We start from the raw sequence: 12,970 nt of genomic DNA, 5'->3' as shown, positions 1-12,970 counted from the left end.
GGAATTGATGTTTCGTGATCTGAATAATGATTGTGGTTGAGTTATGAGAACTCAGATGTATGTTGCCATACAATTGCGAGATAGTTTCCCCATCGCTCAAGTCTTCGTTCCCTTGTTGACTTGAGTTGGATATGAGTTGAATATTGATTAGAAACCCTGTAGAGCCGAGTGAACCCATAGGATAGGAGAACTCACTGAGATTATTATCTCATCCCATTATTGTTTTTATTTTTCAGGTAATCCTTGCAGGTTGAATCTAAGAGAAGCTGTTATGGATGTTTCAAGGGATGCTGTTTATCATGATCTTCTGCTGTGGGGTTGTGTACAGTGAAGATATTGCACATAGTTCTTAGATTTTCATTGTTTAGGCACTATTGTATAACATGCTCCATTGATGTTTTTAGTTTGGACATGTGTATATATTGATGCCATTAGGCACTTGTGTTGGATCAGTACCAATTATTAACACTTGTATGATATTATTCTAGATATATATTATACGGGTTGTTACACGAACCATCACTAAACATGGTCGACACAAACCCTTGGAGGTTATACTTTGACGGGTCAAGTTACAAAAATGGAACAGGCGTTGGGATCTTAAGATTATCCCCATAAGACATTCCGACGAAGTTCAAATGTAAAGTCGACGGAAAATGTTCCAATAATGAAGCAAAATACGAAGCCCTAATCACTGGCCTCAATATCTTGAGGGAATTGGGAGCCATGAAGGTCGAGATAAAGGGTAACTCAGAGCTAGTGATCAAACAAATCACACGAGAATATAAGTGCATTAACAAAAATATGCTGATGAATTTCGCAATGGAGAAACACCTACTAGAGTGCTTCGAGGTTGTCACCATCACACATGTGCCTAGAATGGAGAATCAAGAAGCTAACGATTTAGCACAAATTGCATCTGGGTATAAAGTGTCAAAAGATAGGCTCAAGGATTTTATTGAGGTGAAAGAAAATATGGCGTCAAACGTCTCGTCGTCACCAAAATGGCAATCCCAAAATATGGGGGGCATATAACTTCAGATCATTCAAATTTTTGAAAATTTTAAAAATTTAGAAAGACGTGAAGTTTTTGCCATTGAAAATTCGTCACAGTCAGATTGGAGAAAACCAATCATAGAGTACCTAGATAATCTAGTCGGAAATACTTACAGGAAAATCAAGTATAGAGCGTTAAGCTATGTATGCCTGGGAAATAAGTTTTGATGAAAGAGTTAAGGGCACTTGAAGTTGGACTTTTTTGCCTTTTAATGCCTTTGGTCAAAAAGGACCTATAATGTCTTGCATTATCACATGTATTTCCTTTGAGATTTTGAAATTTTGCTCAATATAACATTTGAGGTAGACACCTTAAGCTTTCCAATTCATTTGATCCCACCTCAAAATCATAAAAAATGAATGAGTTGTGTCCTTGGGAAGTTGACCCAAAAATAGGGTTTCAGTCAAAATGACCTATAATGTTTTGGAATGGATGATGACCTTCCAAGCTTCAAACCAATTTTTGATGAACATAAAAGTTGTTCATATTGTCCTTAAGAACATTGTTTCTTTTGGAATCATCTCCATTTGAACAACACATCAAAAATTAGGTCTCAGTGCATTTCAAAATAGTCAGATGAATTGACTGATCAACCTCTCAAGTCTACAACTCATACCTTGATGAATTGATGATTGAGGACACTCAAATAAGTTCAAATATGCATGAAATGATGAATTAAATAACTTCCCTTGATTGCATTTGACCTTGAGCAAGGCATTGTGGTACACAGATGAATTAGGGCTTCCTTGAGAAACAATACCTCAAACCCTTTGACTTGCTTTGATCAAAATGATGAATTGAGATACTAAGGAGGCGTATTTGATGAATGAGAGCTTTGGGAACCATTATCATGCTTGCTTTCATCTCCTCTTGGCCATATCTTTGCACAAAGGATCCCATGGAGCTTTTGACTTTGTGATTGCTCAAGCTACAAATAAAAAATATTAGTGACATATTTTTGTGCTTTTGGTTAGTAAACAAAATAAGAAAATCAATGATATATAATTCAAGCATGCTTGGTGATCTCAAACCACTCACAAGGAGTCTCACCCAAAGGCAAAGGGAACCAAGATGCTTATGATCCTTGAGGCTATGCAAATGAAATGTCATGATGCCATGAGGGATCTTAGGGACAAAATTGGGATCTTACACTTTGGCCAAACAGAAGTTCAATGGATCATATGAGAGAGGTCTAGGAACTTTAGATCTAGAGATTTAACCAGATTTAGTTGAATTTCAGATCTGAAAAATTTGAATGAAAGTGAAATAGTTCCTTTGGTAATGGTTATGGATTCAGTTGTGCGGCATCTCAGGCGCCATTAGGTTGATGAATTATGAAGCATAGCATGTCTATTTATAGATGGAATTGGCTGAGCAAGTGAAAATTCTCGTGTGCATGGCAAGTGGATTCTCCTTGCATGGGCTTGCATGATCATGTAAGAGGCCCAAATTCAATTGCATTTGCATGCTGATGACCAAACAACTTGAAATGGACGTGTAGTTGGCAATGCAATAGCTTGTGCAATGAGTTTCAACATGTTATGCATAATTATGCCTAAAACTTCACCTCTTCGAAAATGCCATTTGCCAAATCCAAACATGAGCATGTGAGTAATTTTTGGAAAGGTCTTGACATAAGGAACAAATGTTATGTTGGGCAAAAATCTATTTGAAGTGTGGAAATTAGTGAATTTTGAATTTAAAGTGTAAGGTAAAAAAATGCAAAGGTGAGGTTTCCAAATTTGGCCAATGTTCAAGCCCCTATATTTTAATGATGCAAGCTCCAAATGAAAAAACCTTCAACATAAACGTTGTATATCTCCTCAAGAAAATCAAAATGGACTTAAATTTTGTATCATTTAGGTTTTTGATGAAAGAGTTATGGGCAATTGAAGTTGGACTTTTTTGCCTTTCAATGCATTTGGTCCAAAGTGACCTATAATGTTTTGCATTATCACATGTATTTACTTTGAGATTATGAAATTTTGTTCAACATAACATTTGAATTAGACATATTAAGATTTCTAATGCATTTGATCCCACCTAAAAATCATAAAAAATGAATGAGTTATGTTCTTGGGAAGTTGACCCAAAATTAAGGTTTCAGTCAAAATGACCTATAATGTCTTGGAATGGATGATGATCTTCCAAGCTTCAAATTAATTTTTATGAACATGAAAGTTGTTCATATTGTCCTTAAGAACATTGTTTCGTTTGGAATCATCTCCATTTGACCAACACATAAAACGTTAGGTCTCAGTGTATTTCAAAATAGTCAGATGAATTGACTGATCAACTTCTCAAGTTCACAACCCATATCTTGATGAATTGATGATTGAGGACACTCAAATAAGTTCAAATATGCATGAAATGATGAATTGAAGGACTTCCCTTGATTGTATTTGATCATGGGCTGAGGTTGCTTCATGAGCAAGACATTGTGGTACATAGATGAATTAGGGCTTCCTTGAGAAACAAAACCTCAAACCCTTTGACTTGCTTTGATAAAAATGATGAATTGAGATACTTGGGAGACATATTTGATGAATGAGAGCTTTGGGAACCATTACCATGCTTGCCTTCATCTTCATTTGGACATATTTTTGCACAAAGGATCTCCTTGAAGCTCTTGACCTTATGATTGCTCAAACTACAAACAAGAAATGTTAGTGACATATTTTTTGTGCTTTTGGTTAAATAAACAAAATAAGAAAAGCAATGATATACAATTCAAGCATGCTTGGTGATCTCAAACCACTCACAAGGAGTCCCACCCAAAGGCAAAGGGAACCAAGATGCTCATGATCCTTGAGGCTTTGCAAATGCATATTGTGATGCCATGAGGGATCTTAGGGCCAAAATTGGGGTCTTACACTTCCCCTTCCAAGTCTATCTCAATATCTTACAACATGTCAAACTCTATAAATTTTCTTGGTATTTGTCTGATTCTTTATGGTCTCTGAACTTGTTCAAGATTCTTCTTCAGATGCTGGAACAATATTAGATGTTGGACTACCTTCATATGCTTGACTACCTTCAGAGGCATGATTACCACCAGAGTCTGGATCATCATCAGAATTTGGATTAGAATTAGATTCACCTTCATAGTTAGATTCATCTTCAGACTCAACTTCAGCATCAGAGTCAACTTCAGACTCTGACTTATCTTCATACTCAAAATCTTCTTTAGAGGAAGATTCTCCTTCAGAGTCTAACATATCTTCAGAAGTTAACTATAGTGTTAACATTGTACCCGAGTTGGATCGAGACTTGTTCCAATCCCACAATTATGATTCTTTCAAAATGACATATCTATTGAATTCAACTTTGTTAGTGACAGGAGAGTAGAGATTATAAGCACATTTACTATGGTACCCTACAAGCAACATGACTCTTCTTCTGTCTTCCAACTTCATTCTCTTAGCATCTATGACATGTTTATAACAAACATAACCAATCACCTTTATATGGTTCACACTTTTCTTATCTTCAGTCCACTTCTCAAAATGACCAATTTCCTCCAGCTTTTTAGTTGGACACCTGTTGAGCACATATGATGCAGTGGCAACAGCTTCTCCACACAAGGTGAAGGGAGCTTCTTCTCCTTCAGCATGCTCCTTGTCATATCAAGAAAACTTATGTTTCTTCTTTCATCAAGACCATTATGTTGAGGAGTATATGGAGTAGTAACCCCATGCTCAATTTCATTCTCCTTACCTCAATCATCAATTCTGAGAATTTTTAGCTTTTGACCATTCTGTTTTTCAGCCTTCACGTTGAACCTATGAAACCCATGTTTTAATCAAAACATGAACATTTATGATTATTATTATCATCTGAAAACCAGAAAAGTTTTTCAAATGAACAATAGTTAACAAACAAGAAAATATTACAAATGAGAAATGATTGAACAATATGATATTGCTGACATGACTAGCCTTGATGCTACTCCATGGAGGTAACCAATTCTGAGCATTCTCCACCAATAACCATGTTCACCACATGTCCATTGTGATTAGGCGAAGGATTAGTCCTTATATTGGGCCCCTCCTCAGAGAAAGACAAGATCTTCTGATCGATAAGCTCTCATACCCTGACTTTGAGAACAAAACAATCATGTATGGAATGTACTATGTATCAGGCGTGCAATGCGCAAGACACATTAAGGTTATGCCTGTGATGGTAGGGAGCAACAAAATGTGGAATTTCCTTTGGCACAATTTTCCCTTGATGGATAAGGCATGATAGAAACTGGACATATGGTACATGAATCTGGTCACGCTGAGGACTCTTTCTGTCATAATGTATATTCTGACCCTGACTCTGGTTTTTGTTGTCTTGTGGAGGTCTCCAATTCTGGGAAACTTGAGCTTGTGGAGGCTGCTGATACTGAGGTTGGTAGGGTGGTTGCTGATATTGGGCAGTGGCGATGTACAAATAAGGGTAATATGGCACAAAAGTCATAGGAGCTTGAACTTAAGGATAGACATTTGTTATTACATCACTTGCCTCACCTTCCTTCTTCTTAGTAGAACCATCCTGGGATTTCTTGGCCACTATTTGATTATCATTACTAGCAATCTTCCCCGTTTTAACCCCATTCTCAATTCGTTCTCCAATGGTCACTATGTCAGATAAGTTGGATGATAAACTACCGAACATCTTCTCATAATACATACCTTGAAGAGTGCCCATTAATAGGTCAATCAGTTCAGCATCTTTTAGCACAAGTCAAACTCATGAAGCCATTTCATGCCACCTTTGAGTGTATTCCTTGAATGTTTCGCTGCTCTTACGGGCTTGATTTTTACAGTTGTAACCTGGTGGGAGCCATATTCAAGTTGTACTTGTATCTCCCTAGAAAGGCTTCAAATAATTCTTTCCATGATCTAATTTTGATGTGCTCCAAACTCATGTACCAATCTAAGGATGCCCCTAACAGGCTGTCTTGGAAGTAGTGGATAACAAACTCATTGTTGTTAATGTAGGAAGTCATCTTCATATAATACATAATAACATGGCTTCGAGGACTGCTCATACCCTTATACTTCGGAAAATTTGGCACTTTGAACTTCTTGGGAAGAACCATATTAGGTACCAAGTGTCATACCCCAATTTTGTCCGGCCATTTGTGGTTTACCCATGAGATCTCTTTGTTTCAAAGGCCCATTTGCATAAGTGTGTTCATAATTTAAAATGTGGTTTGAATCTTCTTACATGACTAATCCAAAACCTATTTTCTTATTAGTAAGTATTAAGAGCCATGTTATTATTTCTATGATCACTATTTATTAGTCCATTTACACACCCCAAATATTTATGCCAAGTTCTAAGTCTTTCATAGGTTCCTAAATTAAATTTGCATTTTTTGAGTTAGAATTGTGTTGTTTTTAAATTAAAGCACTATATTTAGATTTATGTGTTGAAGTTAGAATTGTGTTGTTTTTAAATTAAAGCACCATATTTAGAATTGTGTTGTTTTTAAATTAAATCACTATATTCGTTTTCTTTGTACCTAAGTTAGAATTGAGTTGTTTTTTTTAAAATTAAATCACTATATTTGGTTTCTTTGTACCTAAGTTGAAAGTGTGTTGTTTTTAAATTAAATCACTATATTTGGTTTCTTTGTACCTAAGTTGAAAGTGTGTTGTTTTTAAAAGTTAAAATTGCATTGACATGCCTCACTTTAAATTTTTGGTCATAGTTAGATTTTGATTAAATGATAACATGCTAGAAACAATTTATGGTTGGATGTTCATAGTGGCCAAAGTAGGTTGCCAATTGAAATAAGATGACAAAATTAAAAATACTCTAATTGATTAGCATAAATAAATATTGAGTTAAGTTTTGAAAGCTTAAAAGATAATTACATAGTTAAAATTTAATTCAATAAGTTACAAACAATCCAAACACACATTTGTCTTAAAAAATAAACCTAAGTAATTACAGTGAAAAATTGCTACAGATGGAAACAAATCCTAAAGACCAAAACCAGGTAATCAGGATGAAATCTCTTTGGACTTGGGGTGCGCCTCCAAGTTTGCTTCCTTACAGCCCACTTTTCCATTCCATCAAAGTCAATTCACCTGTAACCTGCAAAGAGAAAAAATAGCTTAAATAAAAAGCACTTTTTAGAAGCGCTTAAGGAACTGAAAAATAACTAAATAAACTACTTGGTTCAAAACTTTACCTAGCAGGTTAATTTGAACATCTAAAAAAGCATTTCAACAAAGGCTTAAAACGCTAACAAATCAACAAAAGTATAATCCCATATAATTTGGAAAAAAAAGCGTACAACAGGAAGGAGTTTTTAAGACTTAAGATTTTCTTCATAAAAAGATGATGAGAAGTTAACAAAAAGACAGAGCAATATTTTTGGAAGCCCTAAAAAAGTTAACGGCAAAACACAACAGCAAAGCACAAGAGCAAGAACAACAGAGCAATTTTTCGAAAAAAACCTAAAAAATGCACATGAGATAACAAAGTGATTTTTTCAAAACCCAGAACACACAACAGGTTATTTTCTTAGAAAAATCCCTAAAAAACAAAACAGAGAAGAGTACTTTATCATCACCAAGAAACAAAACAGAGGAAGGAAGTCGCGAAGGAGGGTGCTTACCAGGGTTCGTTGAGAGCGCCGCCGTCAGGTTGGTTTCCTTTGCTCTTATTTCCATCTCCTCGCATCGCCTTCACAGCTAGATCTTTATGCATGCGAAGCCTTCGTTCTTTGTTTGCTTCGAACTATTGTTGTTGTTGGTTAGGGTTACGTTTGGGATTCAAGATCTGGATGAATGGGGTTGTTTTTTCGGAAATCCGAGCTTGGATTCGAACTCAGAGGGTTCATTTTAGTAGAGGTAGGGTCGCGTGTGTTTGAACAACCACGAGGTTGAGGCGACGTCGTCGCAGACAACCGCCCGACGCTCTCTTCTCCGACGAAGAGGTCAGAGAGAGAGAGACGCTCTGTACATAGCGTTTTCTTAGGGTAGAGAGAGAATGGAAGTGGAAAAGTGTAAATTTGTTTTTCCTATTTTCGTTTAAACTGACCAAGGTGGGTTTCTTTGGGCCTTGCGATTCTGGCCCATCCATTTAAAGGTTAAACTTCAAATCCAATTCAAATCAATCTTGGAAAAGTCCAATTGGATCATCATAAGTCTAAGATGGTCAAACAAGGTTTGACAAAAATTTTCATCATTTTTTGAAAACAGAAACTAATTTTAAACAATTAAAAATGAAGAAAAATAACATAATTGGACTAAAATCTCAAATAAATCTCAAATCAATTAAGAAATTGATGAGAATATTTTTCATAGATCCATCATCATCCAAAGATGTTAAGAAAATATTTTTGGCATTTTTGAATATTGAAAAGTATTTTAAATGAATTAAAAATAACCAGAAAAGAAATAATTCACAAAAAATATTAAATGGAATCACAAAAATAATTAAAAATCATTTTTAGAAACTAGAATTTTAGAGAGAAATTTTGCAATTGGTCCCATATTTTTATGATTCCAAATAAAGAAGTTATGGGTTTTTAAAATAAAATGGAATAAAAGAAAATTAAAAAAGAAATTAAAAATAACAAAAATCCAGAGGCGTCAGATCTTGGTTCATTAATTGACATGGCGCATCAAACAGCCAGGAAGCGCGCGCATGGTACACTTCAGTCAACAGCATCACATGTGGTATTTAAAAAAGTCAAAACAATGCATGGCTAAGATAAGATCCGAAGAGCCAGATCCAAGGGCTGAAACTCATCCACGTGGGGACGGTGGTGGAAACCACCGTCTTCTCCGGTGAACCTCACTGTTTCGGGCCAGAGTTGCAGGTTTCACCCCTGTAACCTTAATTTCTACTCAAGATCCCTATAGAGAAAGAAATATGAGATAGAAAAATGAGGTGTTCAATCTGAACTTACTCAATTCACAAAATTATAAGCATAAAACAATTGCCTCTCACATGAGGACTTCAGAGGTACCAATCAAACCAAGCAATGCATTATAATAAGGGAGATTCGAAGGAAAACAGTTGGAGAATCAACCTTTGAAGTGCAGCTTTTCAATGCTTGATCCAATCCAAAACTTCAATGCAGCTTGATCTTGAAGTAACAGGGAAGCAAGGCTAAGGAATTGCAAGTCAAAGATCAACCAATGAAGTTGAAATTTGAGCTTGAAAAATTGAGAGAAAAATCATAATTCCTTTAATGGAGGGTTGGGGATTCAGTTGTACAGAGCTTCAGGCGCCTTTAGGTTAGTTTTCAAATGAGGCAAGCAAGTGTATTTATAGCAAGAGCTGATGCTATGCATGATCAAACTCGTGTGCATGTGAAGTTGGGTCCTCCATGCATGGGCCTGTACAGGCATATGTGAGGCCCAAAATCCATTGCAAATGCAAGCTGAAATGAATGTGAGATGGTTTGGACGTGCAGCCTGCAATGTATTAGCTTGTGCACAAAGATTTAACATGGTTTCCATAAATGATCACAAAACTTCACCTCTTCGAAAATTCCATTTGCAAAATTGAAACATAGGCATGTGGGTAATGGTTGGAAAGGTCTTGACATAAGGAACAAATGTTATATTGAACAAAAATCCATTTGGAGTTTGGAAATTATTGAAAACAAGCCATGAAGTTCAATGTACAAAACATGTATATGGAAATTTTGCCAAAATGGACCAATTTCAAGCCCTTCTGTTTCAATGATGCAAGCCTCAAATGACAAAACCTTCAACATAAAAGTTGTAGATCTTGTCAAGAAAATCAATTTGGACTTAAACTTTTCATCATTTGGATTTTTGATGAGAGAGTTATGGGAACTTGAAGTTGGAGTTTTTCACATTTCAATTGCTTTGGTCCAAAGTGACCTATAATATTTTGTATTATCACATGTGTTTATTTTAGAATTATGAAATTTTGTCCAACATAACATTTAAAGTAGACATCTTAAAATTTCAAATTCACTTGGTCCCACCTCAAAGTCATTAAAAATGAAGGAGTTAGGTCCTTGGGAAGTTGACCCAAAATTAGGGTTTCAATCAAAATGACCTATAATGTTTTGAAATTAATGATGACCTTCCAAGTTTCAAATGAAATTTTGATGAACATTAAAGTTGTTCATATGGTTCTTAAGAACAGTTTTTCTCTTGGGGTCATCTTCATTTGACAAACACATCAAACGTTAGGTCTCAGTGGATTTCAAAATAGTCAGATGAATTGACTGATCAACTTCTCAAAGTCAAACTTCAAATCTTGATGAATTGAATGATTGAGGACACTCACATAAGCTCATATATGCATAAAATGATGAATTAAAGAACTTACCTTGATTGTATTTGATCATAGGTTGAGGTTGCTTCATGAGCAAGGCACGGTCAATGCACAGTTGAATTAGGGTTTCCTTGGGAAACAATCCTTAAGCCCCTTGGTTTATCTTGATCAAATTGGAAAATTGAGATACTTGGAAGGCATATATGATGATTGAGAGATTTGTGAACCATTTTCATGCTTGCTTTCAACTTCATCTGGCCACTTCAATGGGTATAGGAGCCATCTAGGAGCCTTGAATCACATGACTGCTTGAGCTTCAAAATAAACAAAGTTAGTGACATATTTTTGTGCTTTTGGTTAGTAAACAAAATAAGAAAATCAATAATATACAATTCAAACATGCTTGGTGGAAATGAACCAACTCACACAAGTCTCAACCCTAGGGTTAAGGAGCCAAGATGCTATGATCCTTGAGGCAAATGCAATGAGCAATGATATGATGCCATGAGGGATCTTAGGGCCAAAATTAGGGTCTTACAATCATGATCATAAAGATATAAGTGCTACTGACAGTGCTCATGGGGAGTGAAAGAGGGCACACATTCAAAGAAATGCATCACAAATAATTAGGAAACATCTTGGCAGATTTGTTATTGAGCCCTAGGGAGAATCGTGAGTGTTTATGTTTTATATTTAAAATTTGAGTTGTTTTTTTAATTAATACTAACTCAAAATTTTGTTGTTTATTCTTGTGTCGTCACATCCTGCAGCATCGAGCATAACATAAGTTATTATACAAATGTATAAAAAGTTTTGGCTGACATATGGAGCACTTTCCAGTGAAGACAAGCAAGATTATTTTAAGTTATTTCATGTATAATTAACTAACTCATTTAAGTAAATATTATTTTAATTTCTTTTATATTTATTGAGATATTCATGATTATACTTTATTTAATATTTTTTGAATAGATACAACAATGCAGGAGAAATGTTGTTTAGAGATCATCCCCAAATTAAGGAAAATTTTCACTTAAAATGTGTTGCCTAATTATCTGACACGCTTAGGCGTGTTAGACTTACTTGGGAAAGAAAAGGATCATGTCCCTGTTGGATAGTTGAAGATGTATTTCAAGAGCTTATTGCGTGTCAGAATACAGATACATTTAAACAAATATCTGAAATAAAAAAAAAGCATCTGAAGTTGGCGGCTGCAGCTATGCGGCAGACAATATTATTATTGCTGAAGTTGAACGAATGATGGTACATTTATTTATGTTTTACTTAAATTTTCATTTAGATTTTAGATTAATTAAAACTAATTACTTTTTTTACTTATATTTTCATTTAATTAGCATGGCGAGTTATGTAGACCTCTGTTTCTTAATGAGATCTATCTGGTTACTCATATGAAGAGAAATGGAAAGTTTATCGATGATCGCTTAAGAAACACTCAAGTGAGTGCTTCTTATATTTAGACATTTTATTTATTTCTTTTATGTACCTAACTTTTTTAAATTATGATAAAATCTAATTTTGTTATTTTTATAGTAGGAGTATGATAAACAACTTGCTTTTACTCTATCAGAGCATCCTAAGTTACCTGCACTGCCACCAGGATATCATGTTGATCCTAGTCCGAGTCTTCACACTTGGTATGATGTTGCACACAGAAAGAGGGAAAATTGGAGAGTGTATGTTGTTTGAAGGTACGACAATACTATCAGGTGGTGTGACATGAGTTTCAGAATCAAACTTCCTAATGGAGAAGGATAATCACATCCACATATATTAACTGCTGAAATGCTAGAAACTATGAGAAATTTTGTGCATACCGAGGCAACACACGAAACAACACCAAAAAATGAAAAAAAATGGAAGAAATGAGGAGAAAACAAACAGAGATGGAGGAAGAATTGGGGAGAAAAAAATGGATTATGAGAAAGCAATTTGGGTTCCAAATGAAGGCGAACAGAGATTTGAACAATTTAGAACCTCGTAGATGAACCAAGGTTCTAGTAATGGATATGACCGAGTCAGTGGATATGGAGGAATTGAGGAAGAAGAAGATAATTAAGTTTGTTGGAATAAGAAACTTTTAATATGTATTTTTAAACTTAACTTTGGTGAATGTGGAGACTATTTATTGTTATGTCACCTTTAAATCATGAATTACTTTATTTTATAATTTAATTTAAATTTTATTTTAAAAATTTTAATAATATATATTTATTTATTATTATTATTATATTTATAATGGAATAATTATAATATTTTTTATACAATATAGTAAACATTTGCTAGGGGTTAAACTCCTCACAAATACCAAAACATATATTAACCAATTTGTGAGGAGTTAATTCCCACACAGATACCAAAACCTAGATGGCTTTGCCCCTAGGAAAATACTGACACACTGTGTCTCTAATCCTCGCATACACTTGCATGTCAGCAAGAGAACATTCAAGGATTACATTTTACGAGAGGCTTAGCCCCAAAAAGAATAGCGACATGGCAGGCCCCTCGCAAATAAATTGCGATGACCTGTTTAGATAGACGACTTATCGCCTCACAATTTTTTTGTGAAGGGTGTTTTATACTAGTAAGGAGTTTAATCCCTAGTTAAAAACATTTTTTCATATAATG

Source organism: Lathyrus oleraceus, chromosome 5 (genome assembly GCF_024323335.1).
Source record: "Lathyrus oleraceus cultivar Zhongwan6 chromosome 5, CAAS_Psat_ZW6_1.0, whole genome shotgun sequence".
Taxonomy (NCBI): Eukaryota; Viridiplantae; Streptophyta; class Magnoliopsida; order Fabales; family Fabaceae; genus Lathyrus; species Lathyrus oleraceus.
This window is presented reverse-complemented; position numbering follows the sequence as displayed.